Source organism: Furipterus horrens, unplaced genomic scaffold (genome assembly GCF_987537825.1).
Source record: "Furipterus horrens unplaced genomic scaffold, mFurHor1.1.pri manual_scaffold_2, whole genome shotgun sequence".
Taxonomy (NCBI): Eukaryota; Metazoa; Chordata; class Mammalia; order Chiroptera; family Furipteridae; genus Furipterus; species Furipterus horrens.
In genome coordinates, this window is record NW_028327172.1 from 55,933,584 (window position 1) to 55,949,876 (window position 16,293).

Genomic DNA, 16,293 nt, shown 5'->3' on the forward strand with positions numbered 1-16,293 from the left:
TATCCTTCTGTGGTCCTCTAGTATTTTTCTTATATATTTGAATGCTCTTATGTTGACTGCATATATGTTTACCGGGGTTACATTTTCTTAATGGATTGTTCCCTTAAGTATTATGAAATGTCCTTCTTTGTCTCTTTTTATGGCCCTTGCTGTGAAATCTGTTTTGTCTGATATAAGTATTGCTACCGCAGCTTTTTTTTTTTATATCTATTTGCTTGGAATACTTTTTTCCTTCCCTTCACTTTCAGTCTGTGTAAATCTTTTGTTTTGAGGTGTGTCTCTTGTAGACAGCAATATATGTGGGTCATATTCTTGTATCAATTCCGCTACCCTATGTCTTTTAATTGCTGCATTTAATCCATTTACATTTAAGGTTTCTATTGATAAGTACTTACTTATTTCCCTTTGTACATGTGTTCCTCTCCCTCTCTTTTTTTCTTCTTTTTCATAAAGCATTCCCTTTAGCATCTCTTGCAATGCTGGTTTGGTGGAGATGTATTCTTTTAGTCTTCTTTTCTCTGAAAAACTCCTTATTTCACCTTCCATTTTGAAAGAGAGCCTTGCTGGGTAGAGTAGTCTTGTTTGTAGGCCTTTGTTTTTCATTGCTTGAAATATTTCTTCCCATTCCCTTCTGTAGTGTTTCTGTTGAGAAATTGGTTGAGTGCCTTATCAAAGCTCCCTTGTACATTATTTGCCGCTTTTCTTTTGCTGCTTTTAAGATTCTCTCTTTGTCTTTGAATGTTGCCATTTTAGTTATGATGTGCCTTGGAGTAGGCCTATTTGGCTTCATCTTCATTGGGACCCTCTCTGCTTCCTGGATTTGCATGACTTTTTCTCTCATCAGGTTAGGAAAATTTTCTGTCATTATGTTTTCTATCCCTTGCTCTTCCTCTTCTCCTTCTTGTATTCCTGTGATTCTAATGTTGTTTTTCTCATGTTGTCCTGCAATTCTCTTAAACCCTCTTCATTCTTTTTAAATCTTTTTTCATTTTGTTGTATTGTCTGCAAATTTTTTTCTGCATTGTCCTCTAACTCACTGATCTGATCCTCTGCTTTGTTTGGCCTGTTTTTGATTGATTCTACTGTGTTCTTCAGTTCAGAAATTGTATTCTTCATTTCTTCCTGCTTATTATTAATAGTTTCTATTCCTTTTTTATGCTGCTGTAGTTCTCTGTAAGTTCCTTGTAGCTTCCTTGCAATTCTTTGTAGTTTTCTTGGAGTTCCTTGTAATTTCCCTGGAGTTTTTCATAGTTTTGTTTGGAATTGTCAAGTACACTGAGCTTCTTTATAACCATTCTTTTGAATTCCTAGTCTGATAGTTGGCTTATGTCTATTCCATCTATCACTCTTTCTGGGGATTCCTCTTTTTCTTTCATTGGGAGGTTGTTTCTATGTCTCCCCATGTTTGATTCTTCTTGTTTGTTTTTGTTTATTAGATTTGTCTGCTTTGATTTCCTGCCTTCATGGTATGAGAGTCTTTATAGGAGACCTGGGGCATTCAGTGGTGCAGTCTCTTTGATTTCCTGAGCCTGACACTCTTGGGATGCCCTTTATGCCATTTGTTTAAGCTGTCTGGTTGTGTTTCAGTTACTCTTTGGTGGATCCTTCCCTCTGGCTAGTTGATTGAGAGTCACTCTTCCGACCTTGTCTTGAGTTCTTTTGTGGAGATGCTGTTAAAACATAAACACACGACCCAGGCAAGAAACCCACACCCTCAGAAATATCCCCCACCCACAATTCCACTATCAGCAGCAAATGAGCCAGTATTAATATAAATGTGGAGAGGTTAAGGCTATTATACTATAGTAGAAACATAAGGATAGTTTTAAATGAAAGAAAGATGATTTTTGAGAGGGAAGATGATATAATAATAATAGTAGCAAGTAGGGTCAAGGCTATATGAGACAGTAAGTAATATTTACATTGTATGTTAAAAAAAGAGGGGGAAGAATACAGAATGAAGTGAGAAAGTTGAAGTGTATAGTATTAAGTTTATATAGCCGTTATATGCTATATGTTTTGTGTGAGGGAGGATAAACAAAACAGACAAACAAACAAAAATTAAAGAATAAATATAGGAGGGAGAGAAGGTAGGAAACAGATTAAAGAAATCGTTTTTTTAAAAGGGAAGAAAAAAAGGGAAGAGAAAAAAAAGGGAAAAAAAAAGAGTTTTTACTCAGTGCAAACTTTGGGCGCAGTCTTCTTTTTGTAGATCCACCCCTGGTCAAAATTCCTTGGGTTTCAAATCTTTTTCTGGATGGCTGGCTGTGAGGAGATCTGGCTGGTTTCCGTGGCTGTTTTTCTCTCACTCATGGGCCTACTACTGCTTTCTGCTGTGAGCCACACTGAGTTGGGTCTCTCCCCACTTGTCCTGCGGCAGCCTCCAGCAATCCTCAGGCTTGTCTAGCAATGTTTTTCTGCTGGCAAGTCAGTGTACATGTCCCTAGTCCCCAAGGAACTCACAGAAGTACAGCCAACTGCTCCTTTGACTCTCATCCTACCACATCCTGCCTTCAAACAGGAAAGAAATTTGAGGTAATGAGATGCTGTCCTAGAGGAAGATGACTTGTGTGGTTGCCTTTTCTACCCCATAAGAAAGAAAAGACCCCTTCAGGCCAATGAAATGACTATAATAGTACTCAGCAGGGATCCTAAGTACTTGAAGATGAAAACTTAGGAAATGTGCTCCCCTCTGGTGTTTACCAGGGGGCCGCCCCCACAAAACAAAAATTTTTATAAAAAATTGTGTATTTATTCTTACATGTTGAAACTTCAGTCAGCTTCAAAGTCCTCTCCTTTTGATGCAATACACCTGTCAAGACTTTTTTTTTTCCCACTAGCTTAAATGTTTTTTTAACCCATTGATTTGGATGCCTTTTAGTGCTTCTGATGTTTTTTGTTTTACTTCCTCCACATCAGCAAAACATTTCCCTCTGAGGACCTTTTTTTCCCATCCAAGAAAGCAAAAAAAAAGTGGCCCAGGGTCAAGATTGGATGAATAAGAAGGGTGGGGCATTGGGGGGGGCATGGTGTTTTTGGTCAAAAACTGCTGAACACTCTGTGCAGTGTGGGCATGTGCACTCATAAATCACCTGTCATGAAATGGGCAGATGGGTTGAAAGAGTCTTTACAGAAATTCACTGAAGCCAAATGCAACCTCTTACAATAACACCAGCTGGTACACTGATACTGATGGCTTCCTAGAACACTCACCTAGAGAGAGAAACCTGTGCTACAAGGGACTCAACCTCCAGAAGATAATCCCATTTTTTTGTCCCCCTCCATATTTAACTCCAATCTCTATAGTACTACTCATGTTGTCACTGGAGCAGAACTTCATAATGTCTTAACTGAGCTTCACATTTGTCTTCTGGAGTTTTAAGGGCATATATGAGCATAAACCCTGATACCTTCTTTCTTTTTAAGGGACTTGGAAGCAATAATTTTTCCTGACAAAGACACACAAATTTTCACTAAGTTAATACTACAAAATGTGACTAGGCCTACATCATCTTAATACAACCTTCCCAAAAGGATAGCATATAGTGACACCAGAAGTAAAACAGGTATGAGTCAGCAGGAGCAAATGGTAAGTGGAGGTTGCAGGAAGTCATCAGAAAGTGCATTAACATGTCAGGAAAATGATGATATAATAAAGAGGTCCACATGGAGTCTCCAAAGAATATGACTGTGACTCACTACAGAGCCAACATTTACACTATGATCAAGACCTGTAATTATTATCTGAGAAAGAACTTAAACTGCCCAGAGATGTAAGATTTCTTGCCTCTCTTCACCTAACATGCCTTCTTAGTACTACAACCCTGTAATAGTCAAAAAATGAAGAGCAGAAAAAGGTAGAAAAAGAGTGAAACAATAATACCACTTCCCTGATGCAGGTTGGCACTGGGTCAGATATAATCTCAAGGGAGAGTATAAACTTTAATCTGGATATAAAATTAAAGTTTCAAATTGAGATGAAATTTTATAATACCTACAAGTGAGCTTTAATAAGAGAAATGATATTGTTGCTATAACTGAACATTATCAGAAAACAATGGGAAATGTCTCAGATACGTCCAAATGTGTGGAAGGGTTCCCAACAGAATGTATGTTGTTAACAATGAAAGAAATGGAAGAAATGAAGTGGTTCCCTACTTCTACCTCATTGAGTTCCACTTTTTAAAAAAATCAGTGTGTGTGTGTGTGTGTGTGTGTGTGTGTGTGTGTGTGTGTGTTGAAAAGAATACTCAACATGAGAGATCTAGTCCAGATGGTAGTGTAGACAGATGGGGCTCGCCTCTTCACACAACCATACCAAAATTACAACTAAAATGTAGAACAAACATCAGCCAGAACCATCAGAAATTGAGTTGAATAGAAGCCTTACAACTGTGGAATTAAAGAAACCATATCCATTGAGATGGAGCTGGCAAGCTGGTGCCATTCTGAGACTCCATCAACTTGGTTAATATTGTTTGACCCACCTTGAAGATCCCCAGAGACTCTGCCCCATCCAACTTACAGGCCCACCCAAGCTGCTTTTCCATATGAATGGCTGGTCTTGGCTGATGCTTATTGTAATGCTATTCTCTGTTTCTTCTAAGTATAAGTCAGTATATAATTTTAAAATATATATCCAGTGGATATTTATTAAGATATCACATGGATAATAAAAACCATTTTCTGGTCAAGTAAAGTTAAAGCAAAACTATGGCTTACCATTACAGCATTTTTCAGAGTCTTTAATATCATAACAATATAGCAAAATCCTAGAGGTAGGAAATATTATACTGCTTTTCCATCTTAAACTCCATTAAGCTAGAATAAATATTGACATTTGTCTAAAAATACTTCTCCACACTTATGACCTGAAAACAAAGTCTAATTACCTTATACTACTCTTCTACCATGTCATTTCTGATACCCTCCACATTGCCACTAAAGGCCCAGGAAAATGATATTTTTAAATCTATCAAATATCTAATATTTGTACATGCACAAACTTTTTGGTACATTGCTCAATTGGCAAAGATGTGTGGCATTCACAGACATTTCAAATAACGGGAAAGCAGGAATCCTGAGGTGTAACCCCACATTCAAGGTAGCTGTAAACATGGAGAACTTGAGAACCACAGGTATCTAGAGTTTCAGTTTTAATTCTAATGCAGGACATTGATGAAAGCAGGGTAAGCCTCAAATGGGAAGTTAAATAGAAGCTTCCCACATAAAAGCCATTGAAGGTGGCAGTAGGATATTGGATAATATCAACCTTGATACTGGATATAACCAGAAGAATAAGCTCTCGTGGGAGATGATAATAACAAGATAGTTCTTATTTAAGTTTTTATCTGAAATTTACAACATTTCTAAGGGTGGAGAACAATAAGATAAATTATTGTAAGGTGGTATGCTCAGTATTCTCCCAAAAGCAAACAAAAATACAAAAAAAAAAAAAAAAAGACACCACTAAAAATAACACAAGTAATTACATCAGTGATATGAGCTCACGATCAAAAGCCACCAAACAAATGAAAAAGAAAAAGGCACCCAAAGTGAAAAACACCAGGAAAAAAAGACATAAACTATGAGTCACAAATATTTTAGATACTGAAATTATCAGGCATAGAACTATATATATACATATATATGTGTGCGTGTGTGTATATATATATATAAAGACTTTTGCAAATATGAACATAATATAAGAAACCACTAAAATGACTAAGTAGATTTGAAAATAATTTCTAAAAAAAATTATAGAAATAAAAAATAGCAATTAAAGGTGAAAAGGACATGGGCAGTTTAAAATGATTTCACTGAAGAATGATATATTTATTCAAAAATATACATAGAATATGACATGAAAATGAAGTATTTACTGTTTTTAAAAGAAAGAAAATAAAAACAAAAATAAAAAAAGAAAAACAAACAGAATAAAATACTCTGTTTCAATATGAAAAAACAAGTAAAAGACATGGAGTATAAAGGCCCAACATATATCTAATTGGAAACTCTAGAAATAAAGAAGGGAAAGATGAGGGGATATTTTAGAAGATAAAGGTGGCAATCACTAAAAAGTAAAAGGAATGATATAAAATGCTCACTTAAATCTACTAAAGATACAAAAAAATTGTAACTGTGTGGTGATAGATGGTAAGTAGACTTGTGATCACTTTGAAATATATACGAATATTGAATCATTGTGTTACATACCTAAAACTAATATACTATTATATGTTAATTAGACCTTAATTTTTTAAAAACACATAAAAAGCAGGAAAAAGTGGAAGACTAAAATATGAACAAAGAATAAAGGCAAGAAATAGAAAACTAATAAATATGGTAAATATTTGTTAGTTCAACTGTATCAATAATCATTTACAGTTGAACCGTATCAATAATCATTTTAAATGTCAGTGGCCTAAAAGCATTGGTTAAAAGACAGACATCATCAATGTTTGTATCAGATGAAGTTTAGCAATATAGAGTGTTAAAATATTTAATGATCTTAAAGTGAGTGAAAATCCATATGCACTAATTCATGCCTACTTAGTAAAAAATTCCAATTTTTGTGGTCCTCATTAGAAAGTGCTTTTGAAGTGGCCCCAGAAAATCTTTTTCTAATTTATCTTTTCCAGAATGAATTGGCCAAGTAAGTTAGGGCATTTAGAAAGTGATTTTTAATTTAGTGACAAGTAACATGGTTGGGAGAGATCTGTACTAGTACTCAGAAGACAATAAGATTTTCTATTTAATTTATTTATTTATTTTCTGGCAGTATGACTTCTTCAGAGATTAAGTAAAACATATTTCGTATTAGAAATAGGCAAATTATAGGAAATCTCCAGGGAGACTAAGGACATGTAAGATTCATGTACTTGTTTGAATACTCATTATTATTTTAGGAATTAAAAACTATCCATATAACTTAATTCTAATTTGCCCAGCTATAAATTAGGTGCTAAGCTTTTTCCAGGCTATAGTGGAAGTCTTTGAAGTTTCCTCTGAGAAAGAAAAACACAATGAGCAATAATTTAATTTCTAGCCTATCTTTATGAATTCCTAGGGTAAGTACTATTCTTTTGTGTTTCACTGGATGGTATAGTTCCATTGGGTGTCATATCAGGTATTCAAAATGGGACACTGGGTTCCTCAAAACCAGTTCTCTGCCTTATGAGGTAAAGGTACAAAGGGTTGCATGAGAGAGAATCCAACTGAATTTTAATTATTTCACCATTCTTTAGGAAGAGATTCTGTTAAGACAGCACAAAGTTCAGTGTGATGGAGAAAGCCAGGTAAAATTAGAGTTTCTCACCCTGCTGACATTATCTATTTGAATCCATGACTTTGTGGATGTGTCTAATCACAAACGGTACAGCAGGGGCTTTGAGTCTCCGGCCCTCCGAGCACCAAGGCATCTCAGCATTTGCAGCAGACTCCACCTACGCCAGCTTTGATCTTTTGCCCAAGTTTCCATGAAGTTTTGATTACTGTTTAAGACCATCAATTGCCAGAAATAAGAAAATAGTTCAGTGAAACAGGATAAGTAGTTGGAATATAATTACTGGAATCTTTGAGGCAGGGGGAAAGGTGGCAATGACAGTAGGAAACTGATTTAATTTTATATAGTCAACTATTCAGAAAATATACATAACTTTATAGTATGCTGATAATGTAGATGAATGAAATAAGAAATCCTGTGTGTTTGGGATAGGAAAATAGAAAGACTACTGTGGATGGGCGCCCAGAAACAATGAGTTAGTTATAGGACATACTGGTATATCAGGGAAGGTAAATTGGATGCAGGATGTGTAATCAATAATTTGTGCTGTATTTAGGGCTTTGCTGGCTTAGCCCTACCTTTTTAGTCTGTAAATGGTGGAAAAGAGACCATAATACTTCATCAAACACTAGTGTGCATATTTTTAAATGGGAATCCTTCTGCTTTCTCAGGAAGGCCTGTAACTTAGGAATCATTAAAAGTAGAAAGCTAAGTTAAAGTTCTCACTGTAAGTTACCCTTGATCTAAAACTCTCAGGGTAATATTGATCTCTGAAAATGTCTATTTATTATAAAATAATGACAATAAAATATTCAAAATATCCCATGTCAGAACCTTCTATGTAGTGACTGTTGACAAAAGAATGTCCAAAGCTATAGAAAAGTTTTACATATAAGAATTTACTTGAGCCAAATATTGAGGGCCTGCCTAGAAGCAAAATATCAACAGTTTGAGAAAATGCTCCAGAAAATAGAGGTTTTGCAGGGATTTTTTTTTTTTTTTTTTTCATTTAGAATCAAAAGAGAAAACTGAGGAAGATTACATGAAATTCACTGGTGGTAGATTAAGGAGGTGAGAGAAAGCAAAGCAGGGAAATCTTTAGGACTGGATAAAAAGCAGAATGGAAACACATACTTCTTTTACATTGGTGAGTACATGACAGTTAATAATTAACATTGACTGCCCATAGAAATGGTAGATGGGAAGAGGATAACAATGAGGGTTCTGTGGTCTTGTACTCTTGTGCTGGCGGTTGTACTTTTTTGAAGGGTAATAAAAGAAAATTACTCTGATGTTTCAAATGTATGATATCCTAGATGCATAAGAGCAATGGACAGATTCAGGTAAAGATTGATGTTTGCTAAGGAAGCTGACCACCTGCTATGACCTGCCCAGTAAGGAATTTGTGATCAGACTACACTGTGTGGTTACTTTTGGTCACTGAGCTTGTCAGTTTATTTTATAGCCCCTTTTCATTCACATGGCCATGAAAATTTGAGGGGTTAGAAAAATTTGCTCTTCTCATAAGTCTGTATATTTGCTTCCAGTGTACTTTGCAGATGGTTCCCTGATAGAAAATAAAAACCATACAAATATAACATTATTTTTCTTGGTTGTTGTTATATTCCAGCAAAAAGTTTATTCTTATAAAGGATAACACTAATTCTGGGACTAACCTACAGATAAAGCTGAAATGTGTCCCAGTACAGTCACCTTCATTCATTTATTTATCCAACAAATATTGAGTGCTTACCACATGTCAGACACTATTAAAGGCACTAGGAGTTATTCAGTAATCGAAGCAAAGAATGGTTAAATCATGGACTTACATTCTACTGGGAGAATATGAGAACAAAGAACTATATACTATGTTGTTGATAGTGAGTTTTATGAATTATAATTATAATAGTTAAAAAACAGTAGTAAGTAGTAGTAGTAAACATTCATGTAACAGTATATATGACTGTAAAACCAAAAAAAATAACTTCTTTTAAAAAGAAAATGTTTATTATGCCATTGCTAAAAAAACAAACAATCAAACAAACAAAAACACTAGTCTCGGAGCATGGAGTCTAAACCTCCAGCAGCCTGACTAGGTAGGAAAGGCAACATGTCTGTCATCCAGAATTTTGCAAGTGTTTTTATGCACCAAATAGGGGAGAGAAAGATGTAAGTCATTCGGAAAAGATTTACATTAACTAAAGACAGAGGGGATGGGAGAAGGTGAAGGGTGGCTTGTTTTGGGACAGGCTCAGCAGAGGGCACGAAGGAGAAGTGTCAGCTCCTGTGGATTAGCTGTGGGCAGCAGACTGAAAGTTCATGTGTAAATAAGAAGTGAAGGCTCCTGGGATTCCATGATGCCTGGCTATTTTGATAATTGAGGAGATAACCACCTGGAAATTAATTCTGAATTTCAACAGATATACCAGAATGTGAGCACTCTTTTATCAAAGCTGATCTACAGCTATTAACAAGCTGTTCTGTCTTTTTCTCCCACTTTCTGGCTGCTATAATTTTAATTTAGAAATTCTCAGAATTGTTTCCCTATCACCAGATATTATTGTTTTTTAAAAATATTTTTATTTTTAATCTATTTATGAAAAGGATACTATTAGTATTTTCACTTCATAGATAAGGGAAATGAGGCAAAGAATAACTTGGCTAAGACGATAGTTATTAAATGGCAGAGCTAGAAATACAAGGAGATTGGTTCCAGACTTTGTGATAAGTAAGAATAAGGCAGGTTAAGGGGGATTAAGAGAGGTAGAGTATGTGCTGTTTTTTATACTATGATCTGGGAAGGTTTCCATAGTGACAGGATATTTGATGAGAAATGTGAGTGGACTATGAGGGCAAACCTGAAGAAGTGACTGATACACAGAATTGGGGGGGGGAATGGCAGGAGTCGAAGTTAGTGACTTAGTGTGTGGGGGTTGCAAGAGTCAGATCACGAGAGCCTTACAAGCCATAGCGAAGTATCTTGAATGATAGGGGAGGCATTCGAGTTTTGAAGAGAAAGGTGACATTATCCGATTTAAGCTTTAAAAAGACTGCCATGTGTGATTATGTGGACAACAGACAAATATAGAAGTAGTGGGACAGTTAAGAAGACTAACAATGATTCAGGTAAGAGTTGATGTGGTTTGGACTGGGTGATAGCAGTGAAGGTGGTGAGGTAAGAAGTGGTCAGGTTCTGGATAGATTATAAAACCATATAAATGGGATGTGTTGAAAGAATAGATGTGCTGAATGAGACCAAAAGAGCACTCCAGAAACCCGAAAAGTTTTAGTTTAAGCAAGTGGGGAAAAAACGGAGGTGCCATTTAGTGAGATCTAGAATAATAGGTGAGAAAAAAGTTCAGGAATCCATTTTGGAAACATGAGATTGATGGCATTATTGGATATGCAAGTGGAGATATTAAGTGAACAGCTGACTGTTCATGGCTGGAGTTCAAAGGAGAGAATGAGGCTGGAGTTACGTGTTTCTAAGCTATGAACAAATTGAGTCTATCTTAATCCATGGGGCATGATGATACCACCTAGGCAATACTGTGGGTGGAAACAAGCTAAAGCTTTGGTATGGCTGACGTTGTGTGTACCTAGAAAGAACTACACCAAAGCATAATTTAGGGACCAGGCCAACTGGCAGCGGGTTGCCCATGACTGAGAATAAAAAGAGAAGAAAAAAGCCTTCTTTCTCTTGTTTCAAAATTGCTGACCTACCGTAGAACCTTTAGTGAGGGCATGATGGTTGTGGTATCAGCAAAATAGGTCTTCCTTCTCACCAAAAAAGAGTAGTAGTGGTAGTGCCTGCCATGAAAAGAATAAATGTTTGCTGAAGATCAGACCTGAAAGAGCAATTTTGTGTTTCTATTCCAATAGGACAACACAGATTGATTCAAAGATATAGGCAAGAAATTTATGATTCTCAAAAAGATTTGGTGAAATAAATCCAAAGATGCAACTTTCTAAAAAATTAGCAAATGAATGACTAGAGCCATTGTAACTTAGAATGTAATGTTAAGTAAATTCAGTAGTAACCACAACCCCTGTAACCTATAACATTCTTTGCACTTAACAACTTGTTAGAGACTTTGGCTTCTACAACTCAAAATTTGTATTTATAGTAATCACATTCCTTGCCTAACTTTTATTGTATATAGTTTTCCTAACCCATTGTAGACAGAGAAAATAGAAAGATATAAAGGTGTCATCTAATTTTTAAAGATAGCTTAAATTGGTCTGTCAATACATTGATATTTTTGTTCTCTTTAAATATTCACTTTGATCTTTTATTTATTTCATTCATTTTTCAAATAAAAGAGTGGCCCAGTAGTAAAACAACTTTATGTATATCCTGGGTTTATTCTTTGTTTGGAAAATAGCACATGATAGTAGAGTGTTTTTTTGCTGACAATCATTAGTGAATGTAAGCAGGAGAGGCGCACTTGCAGACCTCCGCTTCCCTCTGCCTGCATTGTTGTGATGTGCATTTGTGAAGAAGCTTTGACTTCGTATTTTTATTTTATCTTTTGCAAAGAAAGGGAAACAGCTGCAAGGCTCTGGGCATGTAGAGTTAAGTGTGATGGCTGTCTATGAGATAGTCCATTTACCTATAGCTCCCCAAAGAAACCTGTGTTGCATAAAACCCCTTCATTCTAACCAAACTTCAAGTTGTTAAACGTCTTTCTGAGTTGTCTTTTTGAGATCCTGGGCAATATTAGGTATTAGCTAGTAGTCATGTATTGGTATAATAAAAATAAAATAAATCAAAAGAAAAAAGCATTCAAAAGAAAAAATAAAGGAAGAAACTAATACAGAGGCAGAACTACAACTTAAGAAAAGTGATTTTCTAGTACTTGATCTGCTGCTAATTGTGTGACTGTGGCAGGTCCGGAAATTCTGTTCATTTATTATAATAATATGCCTAATGAGGTGTTATGAGATAATATATGAAATTGTTTAAGCACAATATAAAAATGCTGAATAAGTTTACTCAGGACTTAGCAATGTAACATAGGTAAGTTACATTCTTAATAATAAAAGCTCACTTTTAACCAACACATTATGTACCTCTTTTAAAAATGTTAACAACTTAGATGTTTAGGAATAGCCATGTTCAATTGATTAGTTCATTAATCAATCAATTAGTTAAGAAAATAATTTGTGTTTTAATTTAACATATGTTAACGTTTGTCTTGTTAAATGGTCTTGCACAGAACTTGCACCGTGGATCACTCTCAGAGGCACAGCACCGTCTTCAGGTTACACTTCCACTAGGACAGTCAGTCCCTCTGTAGTTGGCCAGTTCGAATTTCTTTAATGAGTGACTGCATCAGCATTCTATGAAGCTTTAACAATGGAAGAGTCACTTTACTAATAATACCCCAAAATTATGACAGAGCTACTCCAAACTGGGCAAAATCCCCACTAGTCATTCTATAAATTTCTTCATTTTTTACTGCATTATAAACTAATCATACGCAAATGAACAAAGACAATTCCAAATATTATTGACCAAAATTATATTTTACCACACTTAATGCAAAGACAAAGTATAAATGCCTATACAAAAAAATAGGTAGAAGTATATTTATTTAAAAGTTTGTAATTTTAACATTTTTAGTTTATCACTTTCAAGAAAAAAATTTGTTTTATATAGAAAATGTATCAATTTTTTAACTTAATTTTAAATTACATCAGATTAATTATATTCAGGGTAATCCAGGTAAAGTTGATCATGGAAAAAAAAAGAATATTTTAGTCTGTCCATGTTATTAGCAGAAGCAGAAGTGCATATGGAAACTATTCTACACACATAGACACACACACACACACATAAGGCACCTAGGCAACTTTTTAAAATTGGGACATGCAGAAATATTTGACATAAAGTCAATTTAGACTTTTGTAAGTCTCTCTGTAGACAGAAAGAACATGATAAAATTCTTAATGCATGTATAGGAACTTCATTTTTTGTTTTTGGTGTCGACTAGAACTGGTGCTCTATTGTTCTCTCAATTATAATACCCTTGCACCACCTTCTGCCCCAACCCATTTTATTTCCTTTTAGATAAAAATCCCTTTCTGCCCATCTTAACATGTAACCACAAAGGTGGAGAAGTCATGGAAGCCTGGTAGGAAAAAAGCAGGTCTCTTCTGGAAACCAGCACTTAAGCTGGGAAATAACCCACGTGCTCACATCAGTAGCATGTACAGTATTCCCTCACTTATAGCAGGTATTACATTCTAGACCCCCCCATGATAGGTGAAAATCCATGAAGTAGGAACCTTACATTTATTTTAGTATTTATATATATTTTAAGGCTTTATAAACCCTTCGCACACACTTATAAGCCATTCCCAGTCCCTTATTAAGCTTTTCCACACTTTTATAAACACTACTTATGTTCTTAAATAGATTCTACACTCTTAAACCTATGTAACTTTAACAATATATGTATACAGTATTGCAAAACCCCGCGATATAGCAAAAAATCTGTGATAAATAATTAAATATAATATATTTTAAAATCCTGTGATACCCTGGCTGCTGTGGCTCAGTGGATTGAGCATCGGCCTGCAAACCAAGTGTCGCTGGTTCGATTCCCAGTCAGGGCACATGACTAGGTTGTACGTCAGGTCCCCAGTTGGGGGGTGCGTGAGAGGCAACCACACAGTGATGTTTCTCTCCCTCTCTTTCTCATTTCCCCTCCCTCTAAAAATAAATAAACAAATAAACAAACAAATAAATAAAATTGTTAAAAAAAAAAAAGCAGCTACAGTTCTGCTTTAAAAAAAAAACATCCTGCGGTACAGTGGGACCACGATAAGTATACAGAGGGACTACTGTATTCCAATTTGAAATTGAAGATTTCTCTTGGGAACAACAGAACACAGTGTAGTGATGCACAAAAGTTAGTTATGCTTAGATAGGCTCACTATTCAAGTGAATTCTTGTAATATTACACATTTTCCTGACAGGGTCTACTGTATTGGCATTATATTGCTACTCCCTGTTAAGATAAAGTGTTTTAAACTATCAGTATCTTACCAAGGGTAAAAGAAATATATGAGGAAGCTAATTGTTTTTATTAACATTAATTTGCTTGTCAGATTATTCATTGGTCACCTGATAGGAAGTAAATGTCTAATAGAGTAGGAGAAAGAACATCTGATATTGAAGAATTAGGGAGAACATGCTATAGAAAAGAAAGCAATAAATATTTAGACTCAAAGAGGTTTTAAGAGCATGTAGTGATATGTGACAAAGTTGTGGCAAAAGTCATTGGACCAATGGAGAAGAGAGGACATGGAGAAGAAATGAGTAAAGCCAAGTGCAGAACACTTTCACATGCTTAAAAAGTCTTGTCTAGAGCTTGTTTGCTACTCTGTGCCTAGTCTATGAAGCCTGATAGTGAATAAATATGAAGCCCTGTATTAAACAGCTAGCATATATTTTCTGTGATTCTACTAAGCCAAAGAAATACCTCTTATTGCCAAAGTATTTTCTCTCTTCATCTACTTTCCTTGATTTCTAAACTAAATATCTCACATTAATTCTCAGACTGAAGATTTTTGTGTTAACTCTTGAGATTATTCAAGTGCTATATGCATTTTTAAAAATAAACTTCTAAATTCAATTATCAAAATTTGCTTTTACTTCTTTGCACTGGATGATGAATCTGGTAAAACTATTGGAGCAATTAAGTTCTATTAGACTATTTAATGGCATCTCAGTGAAAGTGCTTCGGGCTTCATCATTTTAGTCATTTTAAACTAGATTGTACAGGACACCAGGGATTACACTATGAAAAACTGCCTCCTGGCTATAGACTAAATGACCAACAACTGCAGGTCTTTCTTCTCTATGATTTTTTTATAAATAACAGCTGTGTTCCTGTGCAAAAACACAAACTTAAAACCACCCAGAGTTATTCCCCCAAACAGCCTATTCCCAGATCTGAATATGAGTAACAAAAGTGTTTGTTTGTTTGTTTTCCCCTTATCAATAAGAGCTTTTATTGCATCTGTACAATAAATATGAGGAATCATTTGACATCTTCCTGGTTCTATAGCTGGACAACTTAGCTCTTATTCATCAGCCTGGTGAACTGTTCCTTTTTAGAAACAAATACCATCCAAAAATTTTTCTGCTATCCTTGTTTTTAACTGGTGTGGCTTGCAGACTCAAGGCAACTGAATCTAATACAGGCTCAAGAAGTTCAATGTCATTTCCTTCAAGAATCAACTCATCTTTCTGGGCTTGAGATACTAAACAAGCAATGTCTGATCTCATCTGAACCCTGCAGGTGTATTTTTTTGGCAAAGAAATTTCTGATTTCAACAAGGGAACTATTTTCCTAAATAATGACGTTGTCGGGGAGGTGAGCATTCACAGACCTCATCTTGTAATGGAAGCCCAGTGTAACACCTTTGATCACGCTCTGTGCATGACACCTGATAGTGCAAATGGTGGCCAGTTTCTTTCTATTTTCCCACCATTTGTCAACCAAGAGCCTCTTCTTTTTCTTTCCAAGGAGATTGAGCTTTACACAGCTGTCAGTGAAGTCCCTCACATGGTGCTCCTGGGGCCCTTCACAATAGCTGTGTGTCCCTTCAGAGTGATGTCAACATTCTCTGGGATGTCGACAGTCATTGTTGAGAATGGTCTTCATCCTTGTAGTAGATGTGGCAAAGAGAGAGTGTCTTTCCTTGTTTGTTTGCTTGTTTTTCTTAAATGATCTCTAAAATTAGTGCACTTTGTCGTTTTAGTGTTTGGAGATATTATGCACATTTCTAAAGACTCAGGATGGAGCAAATCAAATCCTTAGGATTTCCGATACCATGATATTGGCTGTCACCTAAATCCTCTGATAGTTCTCAACTCAGGTGACCATGTGGATGTATATAAGAATCTGTGCATGTGCAGGTGGGATCACAGGGGTGGCAGTGTTGGGAGTCTCTGTTCTGCCCCCTCTGCCAGCTCCACTGCAGTTTAATAATTA

The 16,293-nt window shown here is 35.6% G+C and overlaps 1 pseudogene; it reads right to left on the reverse strand.

Annotated features, from left to right (window-relative positions):
- Window positions 1-15,386: 15,386 nt before the first annotated feature.
- On the reverse strand, window positions 15,387-15,963 carry LOC150018597 (large ribosomal subunit protein uL6 pseudogene; annotated as a pseudogene).
- Window positions 15,964-16,293: the final 330 nt, after the last annotated feature.